At 37.4% G+C, this 21539-nt stretch overlaps 1 pseudogene; it reads left to right on the top strand.

Annotated features, from left to right (window-relative positions):
• The first annotated feature begins 20532 nt into the window (after positions 1-20532).
• Positions 20533-20973, top strand: LOC143622659 (ethylene-responsive transcription factor ERF010 pseudogene; annotated as a pseudogene).
• Positions 20974-21539: the final 566 nt, after the last annotated feature.

The raw sequence follows: 21539 nt of genomic DNA, 5'->3' as shown, positions 1-21539 counted from the left end.
ATCGCTCACCAAATTCTGTGGAAGTCCAAAACGACAAATTATAAATTCCCAAATAAATTTTTTGATATGCTTTGCGGTTGTTTGGGCTAAAGGTTTTGCTTCTATCCATTTGGTGAAGTAGTCGATGGCTACCACTAGGAACTGAACATTTCCTGCTGCTGTAGGAAATGGGCCTGTCACATCGATGGCCCATTTCTGAAATGGCCACGAAGAAGTGACTGGAACCAGTTCGTTTTTCGGGCGATGCGTGTTAGGTGCGTAAAGCTGGCAAGACCTGCATTTTCTGATGTATGCCAGTGCATCCGTATGCATCCCTGGCCAAAAGTATCCCGCGTTGTTTAGCTTGGCTACAACAGCGCGGGGACCTGCGTGTACCCCACAGATGCCTTCGTGTACTTCCCTTAGGAGGTAGTTGGCATCTTGGTTGTCCACGCATCTCAAGAGTGGGCCAAGAAAGTTACGTCTGTAAAGGATGTCATTGACGAGTTGATAATTCAGTGCTTTACAGCGTAGTTTTCTTGCCTGTGTTTTTGACTCTGGTAGTATTCCTGCTGCAAGGTAATTTATTATTGGTGTCATCCACGTTTCTGTACTGGTTTGGATGACACAAATTTCCTTGTGCGGGACTGATGGCGCTTCGAGGAGTTCAATGCGGATGTCCTTTCCCAGGTGGGTGAAGGCTAGTGATGCAAGCTTGCTTAACGCATCCGCAGATTTGTTTTCGCTGCGCTTGACATGTATGACTTTACAATCACTAAAATCACGCATAAGGGTTTTTGCCTGGGCGAGGTATAGGGCCATGGTGTCGTTCACAGCCGTGTATGTTCCATTTATTTGGTTGGCCACCAGCATGGAATCCACATGGGCTTCCAAGTTTTTCACTCCCATCTTACGCGCAATTCTCAAACCGGCCAAGAATGCTTCATATTCGGCTTCGTTATTCGTACTTGGAAAGTCCAGCCGAATAGCGTAAGTATATTCTTGGCCCGCTGGGTCGGTTAATTTTAACCCTGCGCCTGAACCCTCGTTACTGGCTGCTCCATCAGTATAGAGTCGCCAGACATCATTGACGTCCTGTGCTGGGGAGGGTTGAGCCTCCTCCTGGCACTCTTTCTCCCGCGAAGCGGGGACTTCTGCAATAAAATCGGCCAGGACCTGGCCTTTTATGGCTGGTCTTGGCTTGTACTTAATTGCATATTCTCCCAATTCAATTGCCCATTTGGCTAGACGTCCCGATAATTCGGGTTTGCCTAGGACGTTTGAGAGTTTGAAGTTGGTGAGAATGGTGATTGGGTGGCCCTGGAAATATCGTCTTAACCTGCGTGAAGCATGTATAAGTGCTAAGACTAATTTTTCGAGGGTAGAGTACCGGGTTTCTACGTCTGTTAGTACACGGCTAACATAATAGATTGGCATCTGGATGCCCTTTCGTTCTACTAGCAGGACTGCCCCGGTTGCTCTATCTGTTGCGGAAAGGTATAGGATTAACTCCTCTCCCGCTTGTGGTGCTGTAAGTGTTGGGAGTTCGATCAGGCGTGACCGAATCTCCTGAAAAGCTGCTTCCGCTTCTGGTGTCCAGCGGAAGTGCGTTTTCTTCAAGCAGTTTCTCAATGTTGACACGAAAGGAAACGACTTATCTGCATGGTTTGCCAAGAAGCGATTAAGTGCGACTAGTCGTCCATTCAGTGTCTGAGCCTGTTTGATGGTGGTAGGTGATTCCATTTTAACAATGGCTTCGACCTTTTCAGGGTTCGCTCTAAAGCCATCTTTAGTAACAATGACTCCCAAGAACTTCCCTTCTTCCATCCCAAATGAACACTTGCTCGGGTTGAGCTTCATGTTTATCTTTCGGAGCGTGTTGAAAGTTTCTTCAATGTCTTTCAACATCGCCTCAGGCTCGAGGCTTTTGATGACCAAATCATCCATATAGACTTCCAAGTTTCTCCCGATTTGGGCATGAAACTCTTTGTCCATTAGTCGTTGGTACGTGGACCCTGCATTCTTAAGTCCGAATGGCATCATTTTATAACAAAATGTACCATCGGGCGTCCGAAATGCGGTTTTGTCCTGGTCATCAATGGCCATGTGGATTTGGTGGTACCCCTTATACGCATCCAAGAAGCATTTAAGGCGGAATGGTGCCAACGAATCCACTTTGAGATCAATTTCTGGTAACGGATAACAATCTTTGGGGCATGCTTTGTTCAAATCTTTGAAATCTATGCACATGCGCCATTGTTTGTCATTCTTCGGTACCATTACGGGATTTGCAACCCATGTTTGATATCTACTAACGCGTACGATGCCTGCGTCAAGGAGTTCCTTGACTTGGGTTCTACACGCGTTAGTTTGTTCAGGCCCCATTACTCTGCGCTTTTGTACGATTGGCGTAACAGCCGGATCGCATTTGAGCTTATGCTCCGCCTTACTTCGGGGTACACCAGTCATGTCAGCTGGTGCCCACGCAAAGATGTCAGCGTTTTTCTGCAGTAAGCGTTTGAGTAAGGTGCGGGTGGGATCAACGATTGTTGGTCCAATGATAACGGCCTGGTCGGGGTATTTGCCATTGAAGGCCCATTTTTCTGGTTCAGTGATGGTTGGTTTAGCCTTTTTCGGTTTGGGTTTAGATGAAACAGATGCAATGCATACCTGGGGAATGCCAGAGATCATTGCTACACCCTCAGCTGTTGGCCATCCCATCATGCCATGGACTGAAGATACCACGGCGTTGAATCTTGCCATCCCGTCTCTTCCGAATAGGATGTCGTACGTATGATGTGGCTTTTTCATTACGACAAAATCCACGTCTTCTGTGCGTGAATGATTCCCATCAGTAAGAGTAATGGGGAAAGATAGGATACCCAGGGGTGTTTCTGTACTTCCGTCAAACCCTTCCATTGAAGCGTAGACCGTTTCCAAGCGTTCTTTGTCTTCATCATCCAGCTTATCAAAGAACTGTCTGTACATCACTGTCGACGAAGCGCCGTTGTCAGCAAGAGTGCGTGAAGTGATGTAGTGCCCCAGCTGGCTTCTGATGACGATGGGGCCTTCTTTGCTGGGGCCTCCTGGCACTCGCGGGAAGCGCACCTCAGCTTCTTTCCACGCGCATGGTTCTGCCAGCCGTCTTTTTCTTCCTCTGACCTTGCCATGAACCATGTTGATGCTGATATCGACGGGCTTTCGTCCGTTACCTCTGTACCGGTTGTCATTCCTTCCTCCCTTCCTGATCGATGCCACAAGATGTGCAAGCCTTCCGTCCTTGACAAATGTCTCAATAATATCCTTCAAGGATGTGCACTCTTCAGTACCATGACCCTTTGTCCCGTGGAAATCACAGGATTTGCTTTGATCAGCATTAGGTTTCTGCCGGATCATTGGGGCTTTAGGCCATGGCAATTTTTCCGTGGCGAATATCTCCGTGACGCTCTTCGTGAGTGGCGTCCACCGGTGTTTTCGGTTTGAAGGGTGTGTGTTGTCCCTTCCGCCAACAAGAGGGCGAGAGCTGGATGAGGTGTCAAAGTTTACCCTTGACTGCCAAATACCTAGCCTCCTCTTTTTGTTCTGCCGGGCGATCCGGACATTGTTCTCTCTGGTCCTCTGCGTGTAGAGGTGTGTACTCTGGGGAAGATCTCTTCCCAGCTGCTTTTCCGTCTCGGCAAAGCGCTTTGCCGCCGTCATGATGGCATCCCAAGTTGATGGCATGCCATCCTTACCCGTCAATGTGCGGATAAGTTCTGGGTATTCGGCGCCTTGGATGAAGGCGGCGCGAACCAGATCTTCACTTATGTTGCCGAGACTAAGCTTTTTGGAGTTGAAGCGAGTGATGAAGTCTAGTAGAGATTCATCCTCCTCTCTCACGCAGTTAAGGATCGTCCACTGCTCTTCAGTGTACTTCCTCTGTTGGCTGAAATGCTGGCTGAACTTGTTCTGGAAGTCCGCCCAGTCATATATGTGGTGGATCGGTAAACGATCGAACCATGCCCTGGCCGCTCCGACCAGAGTAATCTGGAACATGTAGCACCACGTGGGTTCCGTCCAGTTGCTGACGGTAGCCCCTGCAATGAACCTGTTCAAATGGTCGTCTGGGTCGGATAGACCATCGTAAGTGCCAATGTTGGACATTTGTTTGGCACTTCTCGGGGCGATTGCTTCCGCAATGTCCCTTGCGAACTTTGACTTCCCTGCATTTGTAGCAGTTGGTCTAAAGGTTTTGGAAAAGTCACGCGGGTTTCTTTCCACGATTGGTTTAAAGGCTTCCCCAAAATTCCTTTTTGGTTGGACGTCCGTTTCCTTACGCTTCCCTTTCGCCTTATGGCGAGGGTTCGCGTCGGTGTCGGATTCCAACTCGTCGTCTGAGTACTCGCAGTCACTGCTCATATTGAGGTGTTGGCGAGTACTGGCGAATTCGTCAGCCTGTTGAACTGAACGCAAGCGTTCGTCCAATTCGGCTTGGAATTCTCTTTGCCGTGCTTCGGCCCACGCCTTCACTTGATCTAGTGTTTGGCGAGGAACCTTCGTTCGTTTTTCCAGTTGGGTATCGGAGAACCCCAATGGAATATTTACTCCACTTGCCCCGGCTTGGGTAGTCGGGGTAGTGTTCGTAAGGATTGTATAACCGCCGGTGTTCCCCCCAGTTGCTGGGGTTGTTACCGGGGTTTCTTGGTCGGTTACTGGCCTTTGAACCGGAGTAACGTTAACCATTTCTTCAGAAATTGTGAAAAAACTAAAGTAGTTCTAGCTTTTATACACGGATGGCGCCAATGAAGAAACACTAAGTGACCCGGTACAGATTATAGATGATCTGGGGGTTAAGTAATGTTTCCCACGGATGAGGTCTAGCTGAGAAGGCTGTTCTTCAGGAGACCTGCAAAACAAACACCGTAAGCTCGTCACTGAGAAAGGGGGGAGTTCCTCCTTGTGACCACCCTCCGGCGTGAGAATCAGACTAGGTTGCTCTGAATATAAGTGTATATTAAGAGATTGCTAGATAACTGGATAGCAGATGATCTTACCATTCCAAGATATTGGAGTATTTATAGCCGAAGGTAGGTTTCCAAGAAGGTACAGCCGGCTGAATAGTATTCCTGTTCAACCAACAGTGGACTATGCACAGGCCATACTGGTTGGTGGGTAGGTTACGGCCAACAGTAACAAAGTCGGCTGCACTATTCCACCAACTGTAGATTATGCACGTCCCACTTACTGTGGATTGTACGCAGACCATGCTGGTTGGTGAATAGGTTACGGCCAACAGTAACACTATTCCACCAACTGTAGGCCGCGCATGCTCCTCAGTAAGGGTTGGTGAGTAGGCAGCGGCTAATAGTGACAAACAGTACTAGAGGGTGCTCCTCCTCGCCCTGTTGTCGATGAGCTGTCACCCTGTGATTGGCTCATGGGCTGTTCTGGTCAGATCGTCTGTCCTATCCATACCTTGGTAGGTATGGTACAAAAGATCTTTCAGAATCAGACTGGCTCATTTAGGCGGGATTGTTCCCGCCTTGCTCATTCCTTCATGTGACTACTGAAGTAGCTAGTGTCTTGTGCGTGTAGCCCTGCTGTCTGCGGGTAGCCTTCCCTGATGGCTTGTATCCGCAACTGCGGGAACAGGCAGGGTACTTCACCATTGGGAGGCTTTCCCTGCGTGTTCAGCTTGTGTACTGCGCGTAAGATCCTATGAGCATGGTGGGTCCTGCGGGAGCAGATGGCCTTTGCGCAGACGTCCCTGTTCAAGGTGAGTCTTGCGGGACCAACTGGTCTCTGCTGGGACCTACCTCTTCAATGGGTAAGAATGTAACGGTGATAATTCTTTTCTTAGGCATTAAAAAAACGTTATCTTTTGACAGCGGTGCCGGTAAATAATAATAAAAAAAGAAAAAAAATTCTCTAAATAGCCCATGTTGATCAAGTGGTTCAAAAAATAACAACCATGGTTTTAAGAAATTCCAAAAATGACCAAGAAAACCTTATGGAATAATCCACCCAATCATAAGTCGTCACGTGTCCTAATTTCCCGGCGGATCCAAATCATCCGACCGAAAAAAACACTCGGCTCCGACATTGCAAATTTTGTTTTCGTTGGATTCGACAATTTAATTGGCAAGTATCAGTCAAAAAGGGCTATTTTCTCAAGACGATTAAAAGAAATTTATCATTTAATAAAAAAAGAAAAGAAAAGAAAACATGGTTATTCTAGTATGTCGGTGTGCTAATCGACTGGATTTTTGCTGGCGTTATCTGCTTGTAGTTGTCGTTAGGTAAAATTGAGTATCGTGTCTAGGGTCAATATTAAACAGATGTGGAATGGCTAGTTTAAGTTTTTTTTTTTCTTTGTTTTTTATTTTTATTTTTTTGAAAAAGTTACTTAGTTGGTGCTGTTAGAAAAGAAAAAAATATATTTTAGGGAGCCATTTAAGGATCAAGAAAATATTCCTCATATCCATGGTCAAAATAGGTGATTGCCCTCTAGTTAGTGCCGTAATTTATGTATTGCCTTGATAGAGTTTCCTATTTTGTGAACATGTATTTAGTGTTTATTCCTTCCATTGTATTTGTATTCGTAACACATGAAAAAAGAATAATTTTTCAATTTTTATATTTCTAACTAAGTAGGTTAGAACCTGTGTGATACACGAGTTAATAAAAGATAAATTAAAAGTAAAAGATTATAATTTATCCCTTTAAACAACCGTAAACCCTCAAAAAATATTCTAGATTTTATGTTAGATGACATTTTTCTTTTAGAGTAATTTAACAAATCCAAAAAACATTCCTAAATATCATGAGATTGAAAACTGAAAAGGATGCTTTGACGGAATATATTCAGATTTAAATATTTTATCTTGAATGTAAATCAATTTTATGCATATTAACGTAGTATTCTATTTCTTTACATTATTTTTGGTTTCATAACTTTTCTTGTTTCCATAAACTAGCGCTAAATGGGTACTAAAGAAAACAATGCTAACTTTAGACTCTATCAATGACATCTAAATTAAAGTTATTTGTAAAGTTATATTATAATATTTAAAAATGAAATATGTAATTCTCTCATCATTCTACATTCTAACATTAAAAATCATAAATGAAATATGTAATCCTTGTTTCCATGTTGTTTTCATTATTTTTCTTACGCAATTATTTCCATACAACATCTTAATACTTTTATTCATTCTAAAGGTTGATGAATTCAACAAAGTAAGGCCCAGTTTGCTTTTGCCTCTTTTCTCTAAATAGAGGAAAACGTCTGATTCGGTCAGACGTAATCCGACGTGGGGCTGGTTGTTTTTTTTCTGGCATTAAGAGGTTCAGCGTCTTAATAGCATCTGAACCAGTAAGAGCTTTTAGTGGGTCTGAAAACCTCTTAACAAAAAAAAAACATACGTTTGTCTCCGGCCTCCATTAACTTCTAACCCGGAGACTAGGCTCCATCTCCAACGACTAGAGGTTCGTCTCTAGCCTCTACCTCTTAATGATTCAGATTTCAGACATTTGAACCACCTCTTAACATTCAGATGTGGTATTCAGATTCATACTTAAATCTCTAAAAAAAACAAACGGGGCCTAAAAGTGAATAAGAGATTAAAATGATACTTTGTTGCGTATTAGAATGCGATTATTATCACCTTTAAGTTTTAAACATACGATGTGTAATTATCAATGCATAGTCGACTAAAGTTGATGGAAGCTTCTTTTCGGATGCAATAATAACCCCATTAAAATCCGGAATGAATTGATAACCAATTCATAATGTGACATCACCTTTCTCCTATAAAATCTCTCTCAAATCTTACATATGTTCTTGAAGTTGTGGAGTCTGAATTGCACAAATGAAACAATTTGAACGCCAACCAAATCAGAAATTTAAATGTGAAATATACATCAAACAAAGAACATAAACGACAACTTTTTTTGCCACATTATGCATCAGGTTAACATAACATTTTATAAGATATAAACTATTGTCTGTTTGGTACCTAAAAGTTTGATAGCAGTTGATGAAAATTGGGTGTCGTTACAAAACCACCATATCACTACAGTAATTTAGTATCCAAAACCATAAAAAAGATGGTTCATAACCGATTCGGACGATAGATGAGTAATAACGATACTGTAAATGAAAATTTGGGTCAGTAAGAATCAATAGCATATTATAATGCTTCAAATTAATGCATGTTAATACATTGAGCAATCGATGCACAATGGATGATCTGCTATGAATGACAGAATGCGATCGACTGCTAAGGTTTACAAAACTTGATCAGAGCGATTGAAAAGAAATCGCGTATCTAAAATGACATACTAAGTCATTAACTAACCGAATTACCAACAAAAGGAATGGAAAATCTGGGCAAATACTAAAACACATACACTTGATCTACTTGACCAGAGGTTGGACGCACATGCATTAGGATTTACTTCAAGCTTCTTCATTTCTTCAAAAATCTTCATTATAAAAACAACAAATGATTAAACTTGCACAATAAAAACATATTTAAGCCATTATATGATATTGTTTATCAAGGTATGATAAAGACACAAAGAAAAAAAATACTCGTGTTACCTCAACAGATTTCTTACACTTCCACACGCTAAGATCATGACAATATACAAAACCACCAATAATAACAGTTTAATAGAGCAATGCCACAGAATAATTAAGGGTAGGAAACCAATTGAGGACTACCAACTAACACTATATGAGTTGCAGAGCAATATAGATAAAATATAAATGACTTAAAGCCCAAAAGGTGAATCAAAGGTTGTGAATAAACATCAAGTAAATATCGAAATCTTAAGTGTTATATGTCTTAACTTAAGATTATAACAAAAAATAGATGTTGCTGCTCCCATGATCATACATTGCAAAAAAGAAACAATTTTAATAACAATTCATAAGCACACACAATACAAATTAATAAATCGCCTAAAATAAACCCAATAAGCACAATTCGCAGCAAACAATAAGTATCAATTCTAGAGCTAGAGCTAGAGTTTAAAATAGTTAACGGTTTCGTGACTGATTTATTAAAACAACTTCCGTGACCGATTAGTTTATATAGGAAGATAATCAATTCTTAACATGGTATCAGAGCAAGTGAACGGTTCTGTGACCGATTCATAGTTTGCTCATCATTTACCTTTCATAAATCACCCTACATCCACTATGTCTACCGATGGCGACGTAGCCCATCAAAACAATTTCGATCTTTCTATTCAATTAGCCAACTTTCTCAGTGTGATTCAATCCCAGAATCAAAACCCCAAACACAATCTTTCAAATAGTTTAAAAATTAGTCTCCAACTCAACAATCAAAATTATGCATTGTGGGATTGGATGATTAAAGTAGCCATCGGCGGAAAATCGAAATCACTTCTTAGTCATCTGTCAAGAAATCCAGCACCACAAAACCTGATTGACAATGGGTATGATAAGTGGGAACAAGACGACCGAGTAGTGTTTTCATGGTTGATACAAAACATTGAACAAACTATAGCAAGCAATCTGACCGAATTTCCCACGGCTAATTCGTTGTGGGATGCGCTCATAAGTCATAACCACATATAGCAGCGGTAAGGACAAGCATCAAACGTTTGAATTACATGTTAAGGATGACAGAATTAAACAGAATGGGATTCCACTTGAAGAATTCTAGATCATTATGCAAGGGATATAGGGAGAGATTGACAATATGATACATTAAAAGAGAAATCCTTCGAATGGATCCTCTGCCATCAGCCGAAGAAGTATACGCTGCTGTTAGAAATAAACTAACCATCAAAATATATTCTAGGAATCCATGGTAACTCCCAAGTAATGACGAAGGGTTTGGACTGGTGTCGTAAAGTTAATCATGGCCAAAGTGGGTCTTCGTCTCGGCTTGACTGCGTTCCCGAGTCTCATTAAAGGAAGGAAAGGAAAAGAATTGAAAGGAAAGAAAAGTTTTGTGTTCCCAAGTTTTTTTGGAAGGAAAGAAACATTATTTTGTGTTCCCAAGATTCATTAAAGGAAAGAAAGAAAAGAAAAGTAGTGAAAATAAAGAAGAAAATTAGTGGAATACCTTTCTTTCCAAAATGAAAAGAATCAAAAGGAAAAGAAAGGAAAGTGGGAAATGAGAAGAATGGAAAAGAATAGAAAGGAAATGAAAACTTTCCTTTCCTTTCTCTTGTTTAATAAACTCGGGAACACAGTATGACAAGTTCAAAAGGAAAAGAAAGTTCAGTTTGAAGTGTACTCATTGTGGTAAAAACCGACATACCAAAGAGTAATGTTTCAAAATTGTTGGTTTTCTCGATTGGTGGACCGATCGTCACAAAAAAATGGCAAAGATGGGGGGGGGGGACAAGAGCCGTAGACTTCCGTCAACGACGGCGGCTTAACCGGAAGAAAAAAACAGCGGTGGAGGAGGCTTTGGTGGTCTTTCGGCAGCATCAACCGAGGACGAAAGCGAAACATGTAAAGCGTTTGAGATTTACAACTCAAGCTCTTCTTATATTTCTCATAATTACCATGCAAGTTCCTCCGATTTATTCCAACCCAAGTACTTCCTTATTGTATTTCGAAAATTGCTTGAGGAAACCCTTTAAATCTGGAGCTGTCAAAAGTAAATATTCAAAATTAGAATAATAAGATTAAAATAATGGGAAAGATGAATATTTCAAAAGGTTATGACTTTCTCAACAAGTTCTGGGTACTCGCTATGGCGCCACAGATACTATAACATTTCATCCTTCATATTTTAAAAGGTTATGTCACAAACGTTGAAGTTATCGAATTAACTGTATATACATTTCCTATCACATAAACTCTTATCCATTATCCATGTCACAAAAAAATGAGTCGACAAATTTTAATAAATGATTCGATGTGGGTTAGTGTCTTAATGAAATGTGGCAAGTTCGGGTTGAAACGGGTTTTGAAGTGGGACATATTTCCACACGAGATAGGTTTCGACACAAAACACTGGAACAAGTTCAATTCAAGTTTTCGCTCGGATAAGGTTTCGAGTAGACAAGATTTTTCGCACGGGACAGGTTGAGTTTCAGTTTCTTTTGTTTCGTTTTGGTCAGTTTCTGTAACATTCGTTAATTTTAAATCCTAAAAACCCGACCCATTTTAAATTTTCGATATGATTTGGTTAATTATACATATACTCTTATGTTACATATTTCGTATGTAATAGTTTTTCTTTCCTAAAGTTACTTAATAATATTAATCATTACTAATATATATATATATATAAATAAAAATTATAGCACTCATGATTTTTATTTATTCAAATATTACATAAATAACATATTTCGTAGGACCAATAAGGGGCCGCAACGTGGCCAAATCGAAACTTAACGGCACCACGGTAATAATAGATTAATAGTTCTTGAATAAAAATTTAGATAATAGTACCGAAACCCCGTATCCATCTAACCCAATCTATTCCCAAGTTAATTATACAAAGCCCATGTGGTATGGCCCAAGTCAAATCTTTAAGGTGTAAGTTCGGAAATTTTATGTTTTGAGATTTGTGAATTTTATTTTTATTTTCTATTTCTGTGAAGTTTATCACATCAAATATGTCATTCATCTTAACTTGATTTTCTTTTATACCTTAGTTCGTTGAGAAACACATTTTTTAAGACCACAAACCCATTATTTGATAGTTATATCTAGTTATATCAATAACTACATATAACTATTGTATCAAATGAGTGAAAGCTCATGTATTCACTATTTTCAATTATTTACTATCTTAGCTTTCTAAAGGTAGACGAAATGATCGTAGACTGGGCAAATTTTACGAAATGGTTCTACATAACTAAGGTAAAGATGATGTGTCACGTGATTTGGGATGTAGCGGAAGCTTGGTTCGGCCAGGTCATCCTGAATTAGAGACACAACAAAAAGAGGTGATAAAGAGTGGACGGGAAAAATGACTTCAAATAACATGAACACTTTTGCACTCTATCGTGTCCGGGGGATCGAGATGCACTTTGCACCCACTCCTTCCACTCAAAGGGTATAGCCATAATCAGATATGACCACACTTTATCTTTAAGATGTGAGATTAAACTTGCTACTAAAAAATACATTATTTGATTTATTTTTATTTTTTTTAAAGTTTTTGATATTAGTAGGCTAGACTCTATCATTTCTTTTTATTGGTAAATTTAAAATGTCGTATAGGCATGAAATGTAAATAGTTAACGAGTCATATTCATTTTTAATACTTGTGTTAAGCGTGTCTTATCTAACATGTTTAAGATAATAAGACATGTTTTATTAGCTCTATCAAATATAACTATCATTTAATCGAAAACCTGGACCGGCCCAAGGTTGTTTGGTCCAAAATTGGATTATAGATCGTATAAAACTTTTAGGCTTGGTCATTTTATATATGAAAAACAAGTCATGTTAATCACACCTTTTAAGATTTAAGTTTAAAAAGTAACAGCTTTAAGATATGTGGTTTTTATTTTGTATCATGTTTGGACTCTAAAACTATATTCCGTTAAAAATGTGCTAAGTTTGTATAAAGTTACTATTTTGATAGAATAACATAATTTAGTAACCACGAAAACTAAAAAAACAAAACCCGATAATTGGAAAACTCGTTTAGGATAAAACTTCTTCGTGTGCTTTTAAAGTTGGCTGGAGAAATCGACTTGCTAGTGAGTTCGTTTCAAATGTGTTTAAAAGTAACTAAGCAACATTACTTGTATTGTGTAGCGACAGCCGAACGGAACTTTGAGTAGGAGTTTTCCAAGGCTGAATATCAATTATGGGGATTGTTTGGGTGGGGATTTTACATAATAGATTTTTTTTTAATAACATCACAACATATAAACCAAATATCTTACTTGTTTAACTTATAGACCAAATAAGTGTGACTAGGGTGAAAAACCACATGAAGCACTTACGTAAATCAACTCGTAACAGATGAAACTATTTAAACCGGTTTGCTACCTTTTCGAGTCAAATACTTTTTTGAGTCTTATGTTCACGCTTATGCCCACATTCGAGGATGATATCCACTATCGTTGGTGAATTCGGTCGTTGCATGGGACAAATCATTTTCGAACTAATTGGCCACCACCATCTTCATCATTCCATTATTGTTATGAATAAAGGTGATGAAGATGAAAGTCAAGCATACACATGATCATCCTCAAAATATAAGTGGTGTGGATATGACTTGTTGGCCATTTAGAAATAGATATGGTGGAAAACCCATTGATAACTTGCTTGTTAGATTAAACAATCTCTACCCGAAACAGTTTGGTCTTTGGATTCCCTTTTGGATGAAAGCAATGTCATATGTCATGTCATTTGACTCTCTTTTTTTCCTCGTTCCCATTATAAATTGCACAAGCATATGCCATATACGAATGTAGATACGAATGTAGATCTGTTGTTATGTTTTATCTGAAAAAATTCAGATAAAACATAACAACAGATCTACATTCGTATCTACATTCGTATATGGCATATGCTTGTGCAATTTATAATGGGAACGAGGAAAAAAAGAGAGTCAAATGACATGACATATGACATTGCTTTCATCCAAAAGGGAATCCAAAGACCAAACTGTTTCGGGTAGAGATTGTTTAATCTAACATGCAAGTTATCAATGGGTTTTCCACCATATCTATTTCTAAATGGCCAACAAGTCATATCCACACCACTTATATTTTGAGGATGATCATGTGTATGCTTGACTTTCATCTTCATCACCTTTATTCATAACAATAATGGAATGTCAATGTCATATGTCATGTCATATGCCATATGCCATATGCCATATACGAATGTAGATCTTTTGTTATGTTTTATCTGAAAAAAGGTAAGTTTCTTTTTCGGTATAACATTATATACTAGGAGTCTAGGACTCGATTTTATTAATCGCATCTTTTTTTAGGTTGATTGGTAGTAATTTCACCTCAGAAAGTTAATGTCAACGGTATCATATTTTACACTATTTGTTTTCATTGAAATATCATTTTGAGATAAGCTTTACATCAAACAACCCATAACTTTATTCCGATGATCAAAAGCCTAAAACATCAGTTTGAAATTTAGAAAAAAACCTTAATTATGTTAAATTCTTTTAATGTGAATCCAATGAAAAAAATAGTATGAAAGATGAAACCGATTACAATAATTTATAAAGTGAAATTATTATTGACCAACCTAAAAATGATGATACTAATGAAATTCAGCTTTCCTATATATTATCAATAAACAATCATTACACTACATGTCATGTATTGTTGTGGCGTACTCCCACACGTAGTTAGGCATATTTGGTGTGTTTTGTTTGATAACTATATTTTATATGCATACAAAATTAAATGAAAAGGCTGAGGGAGAAATAACAATTTTAAATTTTAAATATTATTTAAAATGAAAAAAATAGGAAGATTGAGAACATACGGCACCATAAGCAATAACAAATTTTATTTATTATTTTACTAAACATGTGTAGAAGATGAGTAACAAACATGAAACATCATTCATTTGCACCCATCTATAGTCACCAAACCCTTTATATTAATTGGTTTTAGTTGCTACATCTTCTCAAACCAACATTTCCATACTACTCCCATTTTACAAATACTGAAATAGATATATTTTCCCATTTGTTGTATAATTTGACAGGAAACAAAAATTAGCATCAACTTTGAGCTTCGCATACAAAGATCCGGAGAAGTTAATTTTTTCATGAGACTAGAATAACATTTTTCTGAAATATGTGAGACGAGATTGATATTACTAATGTCTGTCAATATTAACTCTTACCTACTTTGAAAGACTACTAGATTTTATATTAGACTTTAATCTTTGACAAAATGAAAAGACTATTGTTAGCCTTGTCACGAGAATTAAGGCATTTTGACTTTTGTTTTTAACAATCATACACTTATCTACTCCAAAACTATTTCAAGAAAAATATATTGGGGGTATTCAGTATTCGAATCAGATTCGAGGAACTCGAAATTCGATTAAACTCACATTCAAATTCGATTTAGAAATCGAATACGAATTTATGATTTTAAATTCGATTCGGAATTCGAATTCAAATTATGCATTTTATTTTTATTACAAATATACATATTTATAAAAAGATAAATACATAATTCTTTTAAGTTCTGAAGAATAGAGTTTGAAAGTTCATCGATTTTACTTATTAATTCATGTAATTGGACGTTATCACTTTGAATATTTTGAATTTACAAATTTGAATGATTTATTTGTTTTATAGACTTGCATTTTTTGTGGTTAAAAAACTCAAGTTTGTAGTAGTTTTGAAAATGAAATTAAAATATATTTTTTAACTAAATTCGAATCAAATCCATTCGAATTTGAACTTTAAGCTCGAATCAAACTTCGGATTAGATATTTTTAATTCGAATCGAATATGTTGAATCTATTTTGAATTCGAATCTAGCATCAAAATTTTAAAATTCGAATAATTCAATTTGAATAAATGAAATATTCTAAATTCTATTTGTTGAATACCTCTAAAATATAACCTCATGTCAGGTTTTGAAGTTTGAACCATGGTATTCGCTCTAAAAGAAAAGAGCATTTATCACCCACACAAAGTTGAAATACTAAGGCCTTACGACAAATTTTAGTTTTTTTAAGTCATAATAATAAATTGAAATTTCAAATACATATTAAGTAAATAGTGGTGAAGCAATACGAATCGTATGTGTCATCTGTACGTTGTGGGTAATCGGGTATTCATAGGAAGAACTTTTGAGAAATAGACTGAATTTGGTGACTCAATCCTTTTGAGTCATACTATATCGTTGTTTTTGGTTAGATCTAAAGTTATAATGGAATGTTTGTATTCAATGGTGGATTTTAGATTTTCATTTTTCTATTTTATGAAGGATGTTTGGGGGGTTTTACCAAATTTTATAGGGGCGGTTAGAATTTTAACATATGAATAACACTATTCTTTTTTTTATTATGGAGGACGGTTCCAAGGCCGGCTCCGAAAAGGCGAAAAATTTTTGGGTCAATGGCGAAAATATTTTTTTGCCTTAAATAAAAGGAACGTTTTGTTGGGTTTAAACAATTTAATTTTAAATGGACTTACTTGGTTATGATACGAGTTGTGTAAAAAACTTTTGTATAAAATAAACTTAAAAATGTCTCTAATAAGATTATAACCCACAACCTTTTGGTTAAATGTCATACATCTTTACCACTAGACCAAGCTAGTGGTTATGTAATTGTGTTGAAACATTAATTATACATATTATTTTAAAAAAAAAATCGGGTCTAGCGGGGTGTCGGGTCTGTGGCCGTCGACTACCCTGCCACCCCTATAGGCCGGCCCTGGACGGTTGGGCCCCATTATTCTCAAATAGGTCCGCCAATGTTTGCACCTAGTCAACATGAGTGTGATAACTTAGTGTGAGATGTAAGTACACTAGTTAATAGTATGGCACATATTGGACATGTTGTCGTTAATAGCTTATGATGGACTAGAGCTCTTGATTGTGGAGGTTCAGTTTATGATGATCCTCAAGATGTAAATCACTTTGAATAAACAAATGATCATTTGAACCATGACGAGAGCTACACTTACAAATCCTTGAATCTATCATGATGTGGCATTACAACTTGAACTAAGCCACCAACAAGAAGACACTAGCAAGTTAGTGTGTATCAATAATCAAGTGTATGATATAAATCATAATGATATCAAGAATTCTATTTGAAAAAATAAATTAAGATGTTTAGAAAAGGTAGTTATGTCACGAACTCACAGTAATAGTTATCTAAACAATCATGTTACAAAAATTGTTTTCAAGGGACAAAAGTTCACTCTGAGAAAAAATTGCCTAAACTCGATATGAGATTTTACATGTGATTTTTTGCTTAAACGATTTGCCTAAGTCTTTAATAAGCTTTCTTTGTGTCTACAAGTTGCTTAGGTAAGTAATGTCTAGTTTTAGGAACATTAATGTTCCAAAGCAACATAAAATAAATATTGCCTAGTTGGAACATATTTGATGTCGGCACAACTCAAGTTGCGTATAATAGTATAATATACTAAAAGTAATAACCTCAAAACTTATATTTTTGGAACTATGAATATGACTGGGCACATCTTGTAACAAATTAATGTACAAGGACTTGTAATAAAGACTCACATTCATGCGTCACCCAATTTAAGAAAATTACGTCAGCCCAACAAACAAAGTTATCAACATCTTAACCCCTCAAACACAATACTTTAAACTCTTTCATTAGTACACATGACGTGGCACACATTCGATTATTCAGTTTACAAAATATCGAATTCTAATTTTACAAAATGTTAAGGATTCTATCAAGTGCTATGCTATCAAAACCACGACTAGTGGATAAGAGAAAATTGTCTTCTAGTATCGAACAATCATGTCATGTTCTTGATAATTGTCTTTCCTTCAAGCCACCTAGAGACTACTAAGCTTGACCTTGACATTACAGCTCGAGCTGAGCCACCAACAATAAGATATGAGCAACTGAGAATTTACATCCTTAGTCAACTGTAAGCTACAAAGGGTAGTTATATCAACGATATTACTAGTAAAAATAAATGAGAACCTCTTTTAATAAAATAAGTAAGAAATATTAAGAACATGTATAGTGGAGGGGGAAAATGCCCCACACCTTGTCCCCACCTTTCACTCCAAAGCGTTTTGTACAAAACATCATGAGACAATTTGAATCCTAAAACACCTCGGGGACCAAACATACTGGGGGTGTGGTGGTGTGGAAAAAAGCTCCAAAACGTCTAGGCACCGCGCCCCCTCTGGGCATTTTGAACTTCAAATTGTTTCATGTCGTTTTGTACAAAACACTTTGATGGAGAAGAAGGTGGTGCCAAAGGTTGTCGAGCCAACAAAGAAGAAGGCGAGATGCGTTTTTTCGCTCCACCATAGCACATGGTCTTACTAAAGTGTAGTTTCGACATTTAAGTTGCCATTTAACTCTATATAAGAGGGTGTTTGCATGACATGGATGCGAGCCATCCATTACGATTAGCTCACTACAAATTTATTGGCCAAAATCGTTCATTGGCATGACCCCATATCTTGGAGCGTATGTATGATTTGTCAATGAGCCTTTTGGAAGTTTGCGTTTTATTTTTCATATCAAGACACAACGTGGCTTCTCTTCGTTTAAGAGCATATCTATAGATACTGGCAGTTTTGGAAATCTTGGTTGGCATGGCCACCATACCTCGAAGTGTGATAAACGCTATAGCCATGTCGGATATTATTTTCATGGTAAGTACTCTTAACATATTGCAAAGTGATAGATTATCTTTTGTATTCTCACACACAACTCTGTTAGAAAACATGCATTAGAATTACAAACAAGCATTGCATACCACATGATTTTAAGTTTTTAACCAACGCTAGTGAAATAAAGAGGACCACGTATGGTTTCACTTAACTTCATACTATACGTGTTGGTTGTAAACGAACCGGACCGAACCAAACGAAGCATTGTTCATGTTTGTTGTTTAGCATTAAACTTGCTTACAAACGGTTCATGAGCGCTAAATGAATGAAAAATCTTGCTAATGTTTGTTCTTTAAGGAATTATACTTGTTCATGAACGGTTCACGAAAACAAATGAAAATATACTGTTTAAGGGAAAAGAGAAAAAGAGAAAAAAACAACTTTAATTCAAAACATTGACATAATCACCTTAATTAAATATAAAGTTAAGCATTTGACATAATACTTATTATCATCCTCCATTCGGCGTTTTTATTATGATAATGTCAATAAAGCAAAAGTTAGATTTATTGTTAGTTGAGTCAACACTTTATAAAACAAACCATTAACGAAACGAACTGAACATCACAATTAACTTAAAGTAAATGTTAATTTGAGTATTACAAATAAAATATTATAAAAATATAAAACAAAACCTTTAACCAAAGAACATATAAGACCACCCGTAGTGGCAACGTTGCCACCAACGTTGAGGACGAAAACGCGGGGGGTACACCGCCCCCCTGCGTTATATGAAATTGATTTTTGGCTGCGTTGTATATAAAACGCGGGGGTTGGCACACAAATAAAAAAAAATAGCCGTTGGGTGGGTGGGTCTTGTTGTTATGGTGGTGGTGGGTGAGTTACAGATCGGAGAAGAAGGAGAAAAATGGTGGTGGTGGTGGGTGGTAACGGGATCGCCGGAAAAATGGTGATGGTGGCCGGCGAATTGAAGAAGACGAGGAGTGGTGTATTATATATTTTTATTTTAATTTATAACCCACACAATTTTGTTATTGTAATTTTAAACCCATAATATATTTTTTATTGCAATTTTAATCCCATACCATTTATAGGTAAATAAGTTTCAAAATCTCCATATTGGTAAACACTTTTTACCCAAACCCCTTTGGTAAAAAAAAACTTGGTTTATGCTTATGTTTATGTTACTAATATAGTGTTTTAATTATATATTTAATTATTTAAATGAATTATTATTTAAAAAAACAAATAAAATTAATAATGACTGGGCGCCACGTGGCGCATAACCCCTGGATGTGGAGAGTTATGACTACAACCTGTTTTTGTACAAAATCATAACTCTGACTGGGCGCCACGTGGCGCATAACCCCTGGATGTGGAGCTTTATGACTACACATGGTCTAACAACAAACGTAAATGAATATAGACTAACACATTACTGAAAGTTCTGTGACCACAAATGAACGAACATAACCTTGTTCAGGCGTTTATTTAGTTAAACAAACATAAGTTCTTGTTTATTTATTAAACAAATGAACGTAAACAGACTTTTCGCTAAATGGTTCACAAACTATTAACTGAACATTCAATTCATTTACAACCACAATAACTAATCTTTAACATTATATAACTCCTTTATAAATAATGTGTTTCATCGGCTAAACCTCACAGCTAGTCCTTTTTAATGTGATGCAGTGCTAGAAAGTATGAGTTTTTTAATTAAGACCTAAGTTCGATCCTCACAAACAACATTTTGAATAGGGCAAGGCTGGCTTAATGAAAGAAGAATGAGATCTTTATTATATCTGGTTCGATCCTAATGACATCAGGAATTACCAAAAGTGAGTTTTTGAGCGGGTGAATTTTTCTCGAAATTAGAGTTAACTTGAAGGCATTTATGGGCTCGATAAATCTGGACTGGGCCAACCAAAAATAACGTTTTGCCATTAGATCAGCTTGTTCATAATACTAGACCATTCTTTGTTTGTAGCCTCACAACTAGTCATTATCTCAACAATTTATTTCAACTCTTATTGTACCATCAATTAATTTCGTTAAACTTAGTCACACAACATATATAAATTAGCTTTACCAATTTTCCAATTTTAAATAATACAATAATAATAATAATATTATACTATTATTATTATAATAATAATAAAGTAGTTTCAGTTTTAAAAAAATTTTCATTATCGAACTCTCCGAACCCATCCATCCATCCATCCATCAAACCCACCTCCCAAATTCACACACATTACCAGATCAATGGACGGCAGATTCACCGGCGGCCGGTGCACCTGCTCATCGCCGGAAAAGCGTAAAAACAACGACAGACCATACAAAGGTATCCGTATGAGGAAGTGGGGTAAGTGGGTGGCAGAGATTCGCGAGCCCAACAAACGCTCCAGAATCTGGCTCGGCTCATACTCCACACCCGTAGCCGCGGCCAGAGCCTACGACACGGCTGTTTATTACCTCCGTGGGCCCACCGCGCCGCTTAATTTCCCGGAATTGCTGGCGTACGATGGCGGCTTGGATGAGTTGTCGGCGGCTTCGATTCGGAAGAAGGCCACGGAGGTTGGGGCCCGGGTGGATGCGGAAACGAGATGTTCGCATGCACCACCCGGTAAGGAAGTGAAGCTCGAAAAGCCCGACTTGAATAAGAAACCCGAACCCGAACCCGGATGTGGATATGGATGGGAGTAAGCAAGTAAATGAATAATAATAATAGTATCTTTTATCTTATCTGGGGAGGATGAAGCAATTCGGTAATTTAATGGATTCGCTAACTACAGGTATTGTAACGATTAATTGAACAAGATGATCCGGGTCTTAATTACTGTAATTGTTTCTTGATTTCTTGAATAAAAAAACAAGTGTTCGATAGATTTGCAAGATTTAGGATTGGGTTTAGAAAGTGATTAGTTATATGTTTAAATTAGTAATTATCTGATTGATAGTTGGAGTTTTAAGCACAGAAATTTGTGTGGGTTCCTATTTGTTTTACCTAGTTGTTATCTAATTTTACATCAATATATGTTGTGTATTTTTGGTTTAACTAAAAAGTGGAAACCGCCCGTGTCATGTCTTTTGTTAGGAACGACTGTAGCTAGGGAGCTCCGTTTCACTAAAAAACGCATATTGGTTTAACTGAAAACATTATTATTATTATTATTATTATTATTATTATTTTAATAAAAATGTGGGTGAGATTATGTGATTGGTTAAAATATAGGTTGGCCCCACACTTCTTGCCCCTAAACCCGTTATTC

Source organism: Bidens hawaiensis, unplaced genomic scaffold, assembly GCF_021521415.1.
Source record: "Bidens hawaiensis isolate Kalapana, Puna unplaced genomic scaffold, B.hawaiensis_p1.1 tig00003241_1, whole genome shotgun sequence".
Classification (NCBI taxonomy): Eukaryota; Viridiplantae; Streptophyta; class Magnoliopsida; order Asterales; family Asteraceae; genus Bidens; species Bidens hawaiensis.
This window is presented reverse-complemented; position numbering and strand designations above follow the sequence as displayed.